Source organism: Nipponia nippon, unplaced genomic scaffold (assembly GCF_047370975.1).
Source record: "Nipponia nippon isolate SJK-2023a ecotype South Korea unplaced genomic scaffold, ASM4737097v1 scaffold_4, whole genome shotgun sequence".
Taxonomy (NCBI): Eukaryota; Metazoa; Chordata; class Aves; order Pelecaniformes; family Threskiornithidae; genus Nipponia; species Nipponia nippon.
In genome coordinates, this window is record NW_028262358.1 from 90,047,270 (window position 1) to 90,057,006 (window position 9,737).

Below are 9,737 nucleotides of genomic sequence, written 5' to 3' on the forward strand. Positions count from 1 at the left end.
AGCCTTATACACGTTACTAGTTGTAACTCTCATCCTCTTACGTCCCTACACACAGCCAGATGGTTACTCATTCCCTCTAAGTAAACACTCACTTCCTGCTGTTCCACCCCAATGGTGAAGTGTGTGGTGTCAGGCTTCTTCACACCTTTGCATCACCACCGCCTGCAGTGAATTTTCACCTTCCAGACTGAGCCCTGACCTTGACTCACTGTCAAATATGTCCTTACAGCTTTCTTTACATTTTAATATTGATCATTTATTTTGGAATCCTGCAGGTCTCATGGAAGAGCCATAAAAAAATAATCAGGATGCTCAGTGCTCATTTTGAGCTTGATTTATATCTTGGGGAAGTCACTGGGAGGCTTTCCACTGACTTCACTGTCCTCTGGAATGGAGCTCAATATCAGCAATATAAAGCCCAATCCTGTAATGGGAATTCAGGTACCAATCTTGCAAAGATTTATAACTATGCATTACTTTGCTTTCATGAGAGTGCTTGTTCAAAAGAGTAAACTTCATCGGAGTAAACTTAGGTACAAAGGTTAAGATTGGATGGCTTCAGTGCTCCTGTCTTCATTCGAGCGCAACTCTTACTGTGGGAACCACAAACCAGTGACCAACATATGTTTACTGGTTAATTGCTGATGAATGACCAGCAAAAGGAGCAAAGGAGGCAAAGTTTTTTTGTGTTGGTTTGTAAGGTAACTCCAAGCGACTTGTTAAAATTCTGTGATAGGTGAGTAATTATAGGAATTTGCTAGAAAATCCCCATTACCTTACTCAGTGAATTTCACTCACACTGCAGGATTATTTCTGACAACATATTTTCCTGTGTTTCTCTAAGTTTTCTTTAAAAGATGGTGATGTCTACTTCCCACTTACTTCCCTATTTACTCCCTAGGAGAAAATATTGGTTTTAATATTCTAGTTTGGGCATACTTCTATTATATGAAATGACTAGAACCAGGGCAACTCGTTGCAGCTGGTTGTATTTGATTCTCACACGGCATTAATATATAGCGTTAAATGATAATAACTCCTGCCTTCTAATATATTTCTTAAATACAGCAAAACGGAAAAAAAGATAGCAAAGTGTGATTCTGAAGGGTGCTGAATATCTTTAACTCTCACTAAACAGAAGATGGGGATGCTCCTACCTCTCAGAGACAGCCTTGACACATAACCGATAACCTAGAGAAACCATGTAGCAATGGCACTAACTTGAAAAAGCATGAGATGTAAATAAGAAAGTTAAGAAATTCTAGTGGGACTGTAAAAACTGTAACTAAGGTATTTTTAAGGTTGTTTCCTCTCCTTGTAAGAGTCCTCTACTTTATCAGCTCCTCCAAAAGCCACAAATATAGTTTCCTTTCCCATCTGGAAAACAAACAACTTTCATTCCAGTTCACTTGAGAGTGTTACTGAGCTGCATAAATTCTCAAAAGCTATGGGAAAAAAGGGGTGGTAGGAAAGGTAAAACCAGGTAAAAACAGCACCCGTTAGAAGAATCCAAACCCACTGCTCCATTTCAAATGCCCCAAACTTATCCCCAGCCAGCCAAGCCCATGTACATTTTTCTTTTCATTGTTTTTAGAGTCTCCCTTTATGTTCCTGTAGCGCTTGGATGAGTAGACTCCTACAGCTTGAACTTCAAAACAGAGCCTGAGCAGCCAAACTCATGGCCAGAGTTGATAGACTCAAATTAAGCTAAAGTGTCAGAGCTCATGGAGATCTTCCATCCACCACGCTTGACACAGCTGCTAGCCAACACTTCAGCATCCTTATTCCACACACATTTAGAGACACCATCAAAGACAGAGCAGGGGGCTTCCTGCCTGCATTCAACTACTTGACAATGAATCATAGAATCATAGAATGCTTTGGGATGGAAGGGAGCTTTAAAGGTCATCTAGTCCACCCCCCCTGCAATTGGCAGGGACATCTACAACTAGATCAGGTTGCTCAGAGCCCCATCCAGCCTGGCCTTGACTGTTTCCAAGGATGGGGCATCTACCACCTCTCTGGGCAACCCATTCCAGTGTTTCACCACCCTCACTGTAAAAAATTTCTTCCTTATATCTAGTCTGAATCTACTCTCTTTTAGTTTAAAACCATTACCCCTTGCCCTATCGCTATTGGCCCTGCTAAAAAGTCTGTCCCCATCTTTCTTACAAGCCCCCTTTAAGTATTGAAAGGCTGCAATAAGGTCTTCCCACAGCCTTCTCTTCTCCAGGCTGAACAACCCCAGCTAATAGGCAGCAACTTAAGAATGCAGCAACTTAATTAAAGTGTCCTTTCAAACACCCTTTGAAACAGATTTTGAACAATCTCAAGAGGTATTTCAATGAATTTTCTTGTAATTCTCAATTTTTGTAGGTAAATTTGTAATATTTTGGGCTAAAAATCTTGCACCTATAACTTCTCAGTATCAACTTTGATGTAGCATGGGCATTGAGAATCCGGGCAGCTGGATTCATTTCTCTCTTTTGCTAGGGTTTCCATACACACAAAGAAGCCAGTTCTGTCATGGAAGTAATCCAGAAAGTCAGGAAAAAGAAATATTACACTGAGAAGTTGAAGATTTCAAAACGGCCTCCTACTTTACATGGCTCCTAAGCAGAGAACTATTACTCTGTGGGGGGTAAAACCTATCGGACATCGTCATGTCACATTTTGCACTTTCAGGTGGTGTACAGGTTAGGACTGGCCATCACCCTCCCTCCTGCAGCCGCTGCTGATAAATGTCCTGAGGCCATGCCTTTAACTCCATTTCTGTTGTACAGTTCTAGAGGCTTGAACGCCAAATGGTGCAAACATTTAGTTAAGTAGAAGAAATGTAATAAATTAAAATGAAAAACATCGTTAAAATGATTTATGAGCAGTTTTCCATGTTTACAGGAGGTGCAGACTGGAGTTGAAAATGTGAATTTCTAGGGGGCAGGGGGTAGTTTCTAAAGATTTCCTGGTAAGAATGAGTCATTGTTATGCCAGATCTTCACGGAAGATTAAACAGAACTTTGCTGCTGCTAAGGTAACAAAGAACACACAAAACCAAGGCTTGCGAATATGTGAAAACAGAAGTATAAAAGTACAACCTTGGACAAAGAAGATTCTAATTATGATGAAAGGGTATTTGTATAGCAAGATGTAACAGGTATAGGAGAAAAATCCTGGAGAAATGGAGTATTATATTCAGAACTGAAAAAGTGATTAAGATGGCTCCATCTCTCACCTGAAAGGAGCAGTCTGTCGGAGGTATTTTAGAAGTTTTCTGGTCTATGAGTTGTTGGTACCCATCAGTTATTTCTCTGGTTCTGTGAAAGTTTGCTAAGAAGTAGTAAATTCACATAGACTCTGCAACAATCCACATACTGGCAATTTCTAAAGGGGTATTTAGCACTTTTAAAAAATTCTAAGTATCAAAAGATGTTGAAAATTACTGGTTTAGAGTGTCATTAAAAGCTCTGACAGTCCCGAGCAATCTTCCTTGGTAGAAATGTGACTACCATGCCAGGGAGCCGCAAAAGGAGAAGGTAAATAGCAGAGAAAACAGGATACTCCAGCTGCAATAGAGCTACGGAGTATCATCAGCTCATCTCACACTGCAAACCCCAAGAGAAAGTAGATAACTTAAAGGCTCTAAAACATACAAAATGGCCAAAGTAATGTGATGTAAGGGAACGGGATTGTTCCACTTGTTGAGTGATGGCACTCCATGTGGTGGCTGATAGCCTCTTGGCTAGACGCAGCTTGGAAGCATATGAGATAATGCTGTTTGGAGCCTGATTCTCCACATAGGTCCTAGAAGCCACTGTATTTTTAAGGTATCGTTTTAATCACACAAGGAACCTCCAGGGTACACTCTCTCAGTTGTGCATTAATGCCTGCAGTCACGGGTTGTGCATAATATTATGACTCCTGCTCTGCATGCACAACAGGTCAAGCAGCTCCTAGTCGAGATCACCCTATTCCTTACAAAAATGGCTGCAGAGGTTTTGTAAATCATGCCAGGGTGTCCCAATAGCAAACTGAGTTTCGTGCAGGACTCTGTTTTTTCCGGAACCGTGACTGTGGCCAGAGGTTTACATTCAGAGCATTTCACAGCTTTCCTCCCCACCCCGGTCAGATTTTAGAGATAATATCCCAAGATAAAGCTTTTTCTCTTTTGACTTGACTTACTCTGAAACTACTGCAAAGTGCAGGTGTTAAAACAGGCTCTTGGGAAGAGACAGAGCTGGAACAGTTTTGAGAAAGGTTTTGATTCTTGCATTCACAGATTTGTGGCATGTTGAGGAAAGCAGAAAGGTACAGCTGTTCTTTGTACCATCTCTTTATAACCGACAGAAAACAAAAAAAAAACCCAAAAAACCCCCCCAAAACCCCCCAAAAAACACAGAGAGCTGAGTAAACCTTCCTTCATGCCATTTAAATCTAAATATACTTAGATAATTCCAAAGCTATGTAAGAGTCCATTCTTCGCAGCTGCTGTCCTTTAGTTGAAGTCCCAATCTGGTGCCCTTTAGTTGAAGCAGGACTAGTTGTTAGGATCTGTGGCTGCTTTGATTCCCTCCATGAATTCCTATTTCTAAGAACCTTTGAAAAGAAAAACATTTTCATGTGAACTTCATCATCTGATGTGGCTCAGTCATCTGACTTGCAAAAACTGAACCTGGAGGTAAAAACATCTTTCATGCTCTGTACTAAATCATTCATCATTCCTTAAACTTACAGCTACATTGTGTAAGAAGTGCCAGAGTTCATTTTGCCTTCGTGTCTTGAGCGATCCCACCGGTGCTGAAGCCGGTGGCCCTGACTGAGGAGCACAATCCAGGCAGGCGTCAGTCAGTGCCCAGCCTTCTACCCCCGCCCCCCCCCCCCCCGGCTCTTTCATCCCGAGATATTGCAAACAAATCAGGCTCACCAATGTCAAGCTCAGTAGGCTTGCGTTTCCTGGTGAAACCAAACTTGTCAGTAGCTTTTATCTTTTTTTTTTTCCAATCTGGGGAAAGGACTCATCTTTATTTCTGCTAATTTGAACAACCTTTAGTAATCTACGTTACTGCAGAGGTATGAGGGATGAAAGCCCCCACAAATCTCATTTTCCCATCTGCAGTTCCAACGAAACTTAAATTAGCGAGCACTCGAGATGCAAAGTGCACTCAGGGAGCATTACGTTCCTGCCAGCCCTTTTCTGGGGGACCTTCTGCCAAGCCCTTGGAAGAGCAATCTACCACCACATTCATTCTGGCCATTTTCCAGCTGGTTTTCCGTGTCTATCCAGTTCCACTCCGACAAGGCACTTTAGAAGATTCATTTCTTGCAGGATGCAGGAGAAGTGGGTCAGCAATAATATTTATGTATACAAGGACAAAGAGCAAGTAATCTTGTGCAGAATAAGAAGCAGCTGAGTATATGAATACTGGTGACTTTCCTAAAGTATATGCACCAAATAAACTAAGAATAGTTATTATTTTTATAGTACTTCTTAGGAGTATTTTAGATGTTTCACAGAACAGGGAGGGGAAAAAAAAATCTCAAACTTGGAAAGCTGACATAAATTTGGGGATAAAGATTGTGTGTGCACTGCATTTCAAGAAAGGGTTCAAGCCCACAAAGGGAGGCCACATTCACATCGCGGGGACACAAGACTGTACTCCGCACAGGTTTGAGGTGACCTTTAGGAACCAGCAGGGAAGAGTTTTTGGCCCACACTCATCCTCAGCTCAGAGCCAGAGGTGTCCCCTGTGCCCCGTGGGTGGCCCAGGAGGTTGTGCTGGCCCCTGCCCTGTCGCAGGTGTATCCCGTCTTTCTGGAAACGATGCCGCGTGACTGACAGAGCCCTTCCCCGCAGACAGGCTGCGTCACTGGCATGAATTTAACTCTGTAAAAGCAGCGCAGATGGCTGCAGCCAACCTACTGGCATCCTTCTAGCCCAGGCGTGTGATGCCCTGTCAGCATTGCAGGCTTCGTGGGCAGGGGCCAAGGAGAAGGGTGATAGAGGTCAGGGTGGGGAGAGCGCATGGCTCCTGTTTGCCAAACTGGAGAGGGGACTAGCAAGTGGGAGCCGGAGCTGGTGGAGGGAGAAGGCAGAAAAGGAAAATGTGGCAGCGGTGATTAGGGATGTGCTGTAGGCAGATTGTATTGACCTCTGTGGGAGCTGATTGCCATTTCATGAGCTAGTTTGAACAGAGAGGACTCTCTCCGGCCTGGACAGAAGCAAAAGAGGCGTGGATTCAAGAGCAGGAGCACTATGGGCCTGGCAACTAAGGCGCTGAGCAAAGGGGCGTGTAGGAGGCAATGTAAGCCAGGTTAAACAGCAGCTAAATAAATGAGAAACCATACAACTTCTCAAGAGATGGGCAGACAAATCATTGCCCTTCCATGCATCGTCTTACTAGTCTCAACCCAGGCTCTTTTGTGCTAAGCGTGGACGTGCCTGTCAAAGCAGATACACTGTTTGTATTTTTTGGTAAAGTAACCCTGCAAAATCACCCTGCAAAATTTGCTAACATTTATTTATTCCTTTCAGATTTGTAGCATAACGTTTGTTATATTTTGCATTTCCATGTGCTGTTTTTTCCACTATGTTTTCCCAGATCAGATATTCTGTGCAGCTGTTACTCTGTCTCAGAGCTATCTGAGATTTATTTTCTCCTGCCATAAAGGTACCGGGGAGGTAGCAGTTGGGAAGTAGTATTTTCCATAGAGGACTAATTAACCTATAACTGTTGTTCAGTTCTAAAATGTAAAGTGGTGAAAATGCTAAGTGGCATTTTTAGCACTTCCCGAAAGTTAGCTACAAAACTCAGTCCTGTTACCACTGGTCACATTTGACCTTACCAGCCCTTCTTTGCAGAAAAAATGATGTGCTTTGTGTCCATGTTTTTCCATTGGGAGAACTGCCGGTTGACACAATAAGTATGTATTACTTTTGTCAGTGAAGGCACAGCTTAGGACAGCTTCCAGACTATTCAGAGCATGACTTGGATGGTAAGAACAAAAAACTAATTCAACCCATTTTTTTTTAATTAATTGGAAAAGGATGGTGAAAGGCACAGAAGTGGTCTTCATCGGAAATCTGTAAAACAAACATGGCAAGCCAAATGAGAAGTTATGAGAGGTTAGCGAAATTAATCTTGCTGCAAGAAATATTATTTGCTCAATTCATCAAAATCATCTTCTCAAGATACATACTTTCTGTTTCACTAAGCAACAGACATAAGCAGCCAGCAGGGTCGAGTCTGCTGTTGTACTAACGGCATGGCAAGGGTAAGCGCGTCAAAGCTGCTATTGATTTTTTCTAAATGCAGCTGGACTGAACTAGAATTACTTTCAGAATGGCAGATATAAAATAACTAATGAAGGTATGGCCAAACAACCATGTTGCTAAACCTAACAGCAACCTTTTGCTCTCAGATGCTTTTGGGGATGAGTTTGAGTGCAGAATATGACCCTGGGCTATGTAAAAATGCTAAAAATTGGACTAAATTTTAAAAGAAAAAATTATTAAGGAGGTTGTTTTGCAAGTTGAAATATACCTCATATCTTCAGGTTTACAAGAGCAATGCATAAAAACTAGCCTATTTTGGACAGCATAACTGTCTCAATCATAACCTATTTCAGCCATGAACTGGTCAGCATAGGCTGCTCTTAAGACAACTCCTGAAAAAGAAGCTACACTTCTTAAAAACCTATTTTTTTAATGAATTATTTCCTTACTTGTATAAAGAAAGTTGTCTTTTGACCACAAATGGACAAACATGATACCACAGCTATATCAGACCCTGAGTGGGGAAATATCTGTCATGCCCAGTCTACTTTCTACACTGAAAAAAACAGTTCTGTTTAAAATAACAGGAGATAACTTGGACTCAGTATTGATTTTTTAATGTTGATGACTGCAATCTAGGAAAGTCTGAGAAATATTAAACTCAGCACAATGGATACTTTAGTATCATAATTGGATGCAGCATTTCTTAATGGAGTCCAGATAACAGGACATACAACAGACCCTTTCCCAGAGTTTTCGGACTACAGAATAGGCTGCACTGGAGGCCAGTGTGAGGGGTTCCTCCTGAGATCCCCCACATCATCAGTGGCCCAAGGACTAGCAAGGGTCCAGCAAAGACCTCCTGGAAGACTTCACAGAGAGGAAAAATATTGTTTCATATGCCCACAGAGCCAGTTCAGCTTCTTCATTTCAATTCACTTGCCTGCCTCCCCATGTAATCACTGAAGCCCGTATCTGCAGTCCTTACTCCTGTTGAGTAGACCTCACTCAGACAAGTAGCGTTCAGTGAAATAAATGGGGCTATCTGTGTGAATGAGTGATACTCAGCAAACTGGGTTGCAGGTTCAGGCTGTGAGGTAACAACTGTGAATCAATGTGAAACTCAAACAGCAGACTTCTCTTGGGGATGTGACCGGTGGGGGCCTTACGAACCTTCCATAGCACAACCCAGTGGTCAGACGCTGGCCTACAGGCCAAAAAGCCTGGGTTGATTCTGAGTTGTGCACCCAACCTAATGTGTAGCAGGTGTATCTTCTTTAAGGGAATTTCTAACAGTCCCTCTTTCAATATTTCTTTTGGGATCTTTCCATGTTGTCACTCACTGGGATGCAGCCATTAAGCATGACAAGCAGTAGATAATTGTTAGTCGTGGTTTTCATACCTACAGACATCTCTGTCTTGCCACGATTCAGCTTTACCTGTGGTATCTTCATGCTGTCTCCATGTTGCTGTCACTTCCAAGCCTGGGTTGTCTCACCTGTTTACCTGAAAGCTGCACCTAGATGTTGAACCGAATGAGACTGATTTTTATGGGACTTGGATTTAATGAAAATCACTGTTGAAGATGTAGTTTCTCTCATAGGCTGGAATTCATGTATTAAGAATAAAACCCTTAGGGATTCAGAGCAAATTTCTTGTGAGGCTGATAAAAAACAGTGCTGTGAACTTCCCCAGGAACTAAGGGCTATTTATACTTCTTGGTACAAGTTACACTAACAAATAAATAAAAACCAAGTGAACTGGGTTATATTATTTCTCCTATGTTTGGAGCTTGCTGAATTCCAACAGAGAGAGGAACCTTTGTCAGTGAAGCAAATCTTTTTTGTCTGTCACATGGAAATTCATGTCTTGCACTAATATGGGGAATGAAACACTGTTCCCAAATGGGTTTAGTGCCACAGAGCTGGTTCTCACACAGAAGCAGCTCTCTTATCTACAAAATATTGGTATGGACTTATTAAATTGGAATTGCACCTGCCTCCATAATACATTTTATGATATTTACATTCTTCAGAAATTTAGGAGACCAGAGGAGAAAACAAAAAAAAACCCTGCATACAGTCTTAATCTCAGCTCCCCACTCTCTGGTTCCTTCTCTGTCTGACCTTGGAGTTTTTTGTAGTATTGATTTGTAGCATTTCCTAAAAGATTAGTTCTTTTCTAAATGTTTTGCTGTGCTGATTTTTTGGAAACTATTTCGTATTTGTTTATTTTAATGAACAAAAAAAAGAAAAGAAAGAGTTTGTTTTAGTTATAATGAATGATTCATAGCTCCTGCAGATCATCTAGGGACGCCATTCATAGTTAATGATTAAAATGCAGTAATAAAACATGAAGTGTTTGAAAGTCAACAGTGATGCTTCTGAAGGTAGATCTTTGACAGAAATTGCTGACAGCATCAGAAACTCTCCCTCTATAAATATATATTCAAACATACTAATTTCTC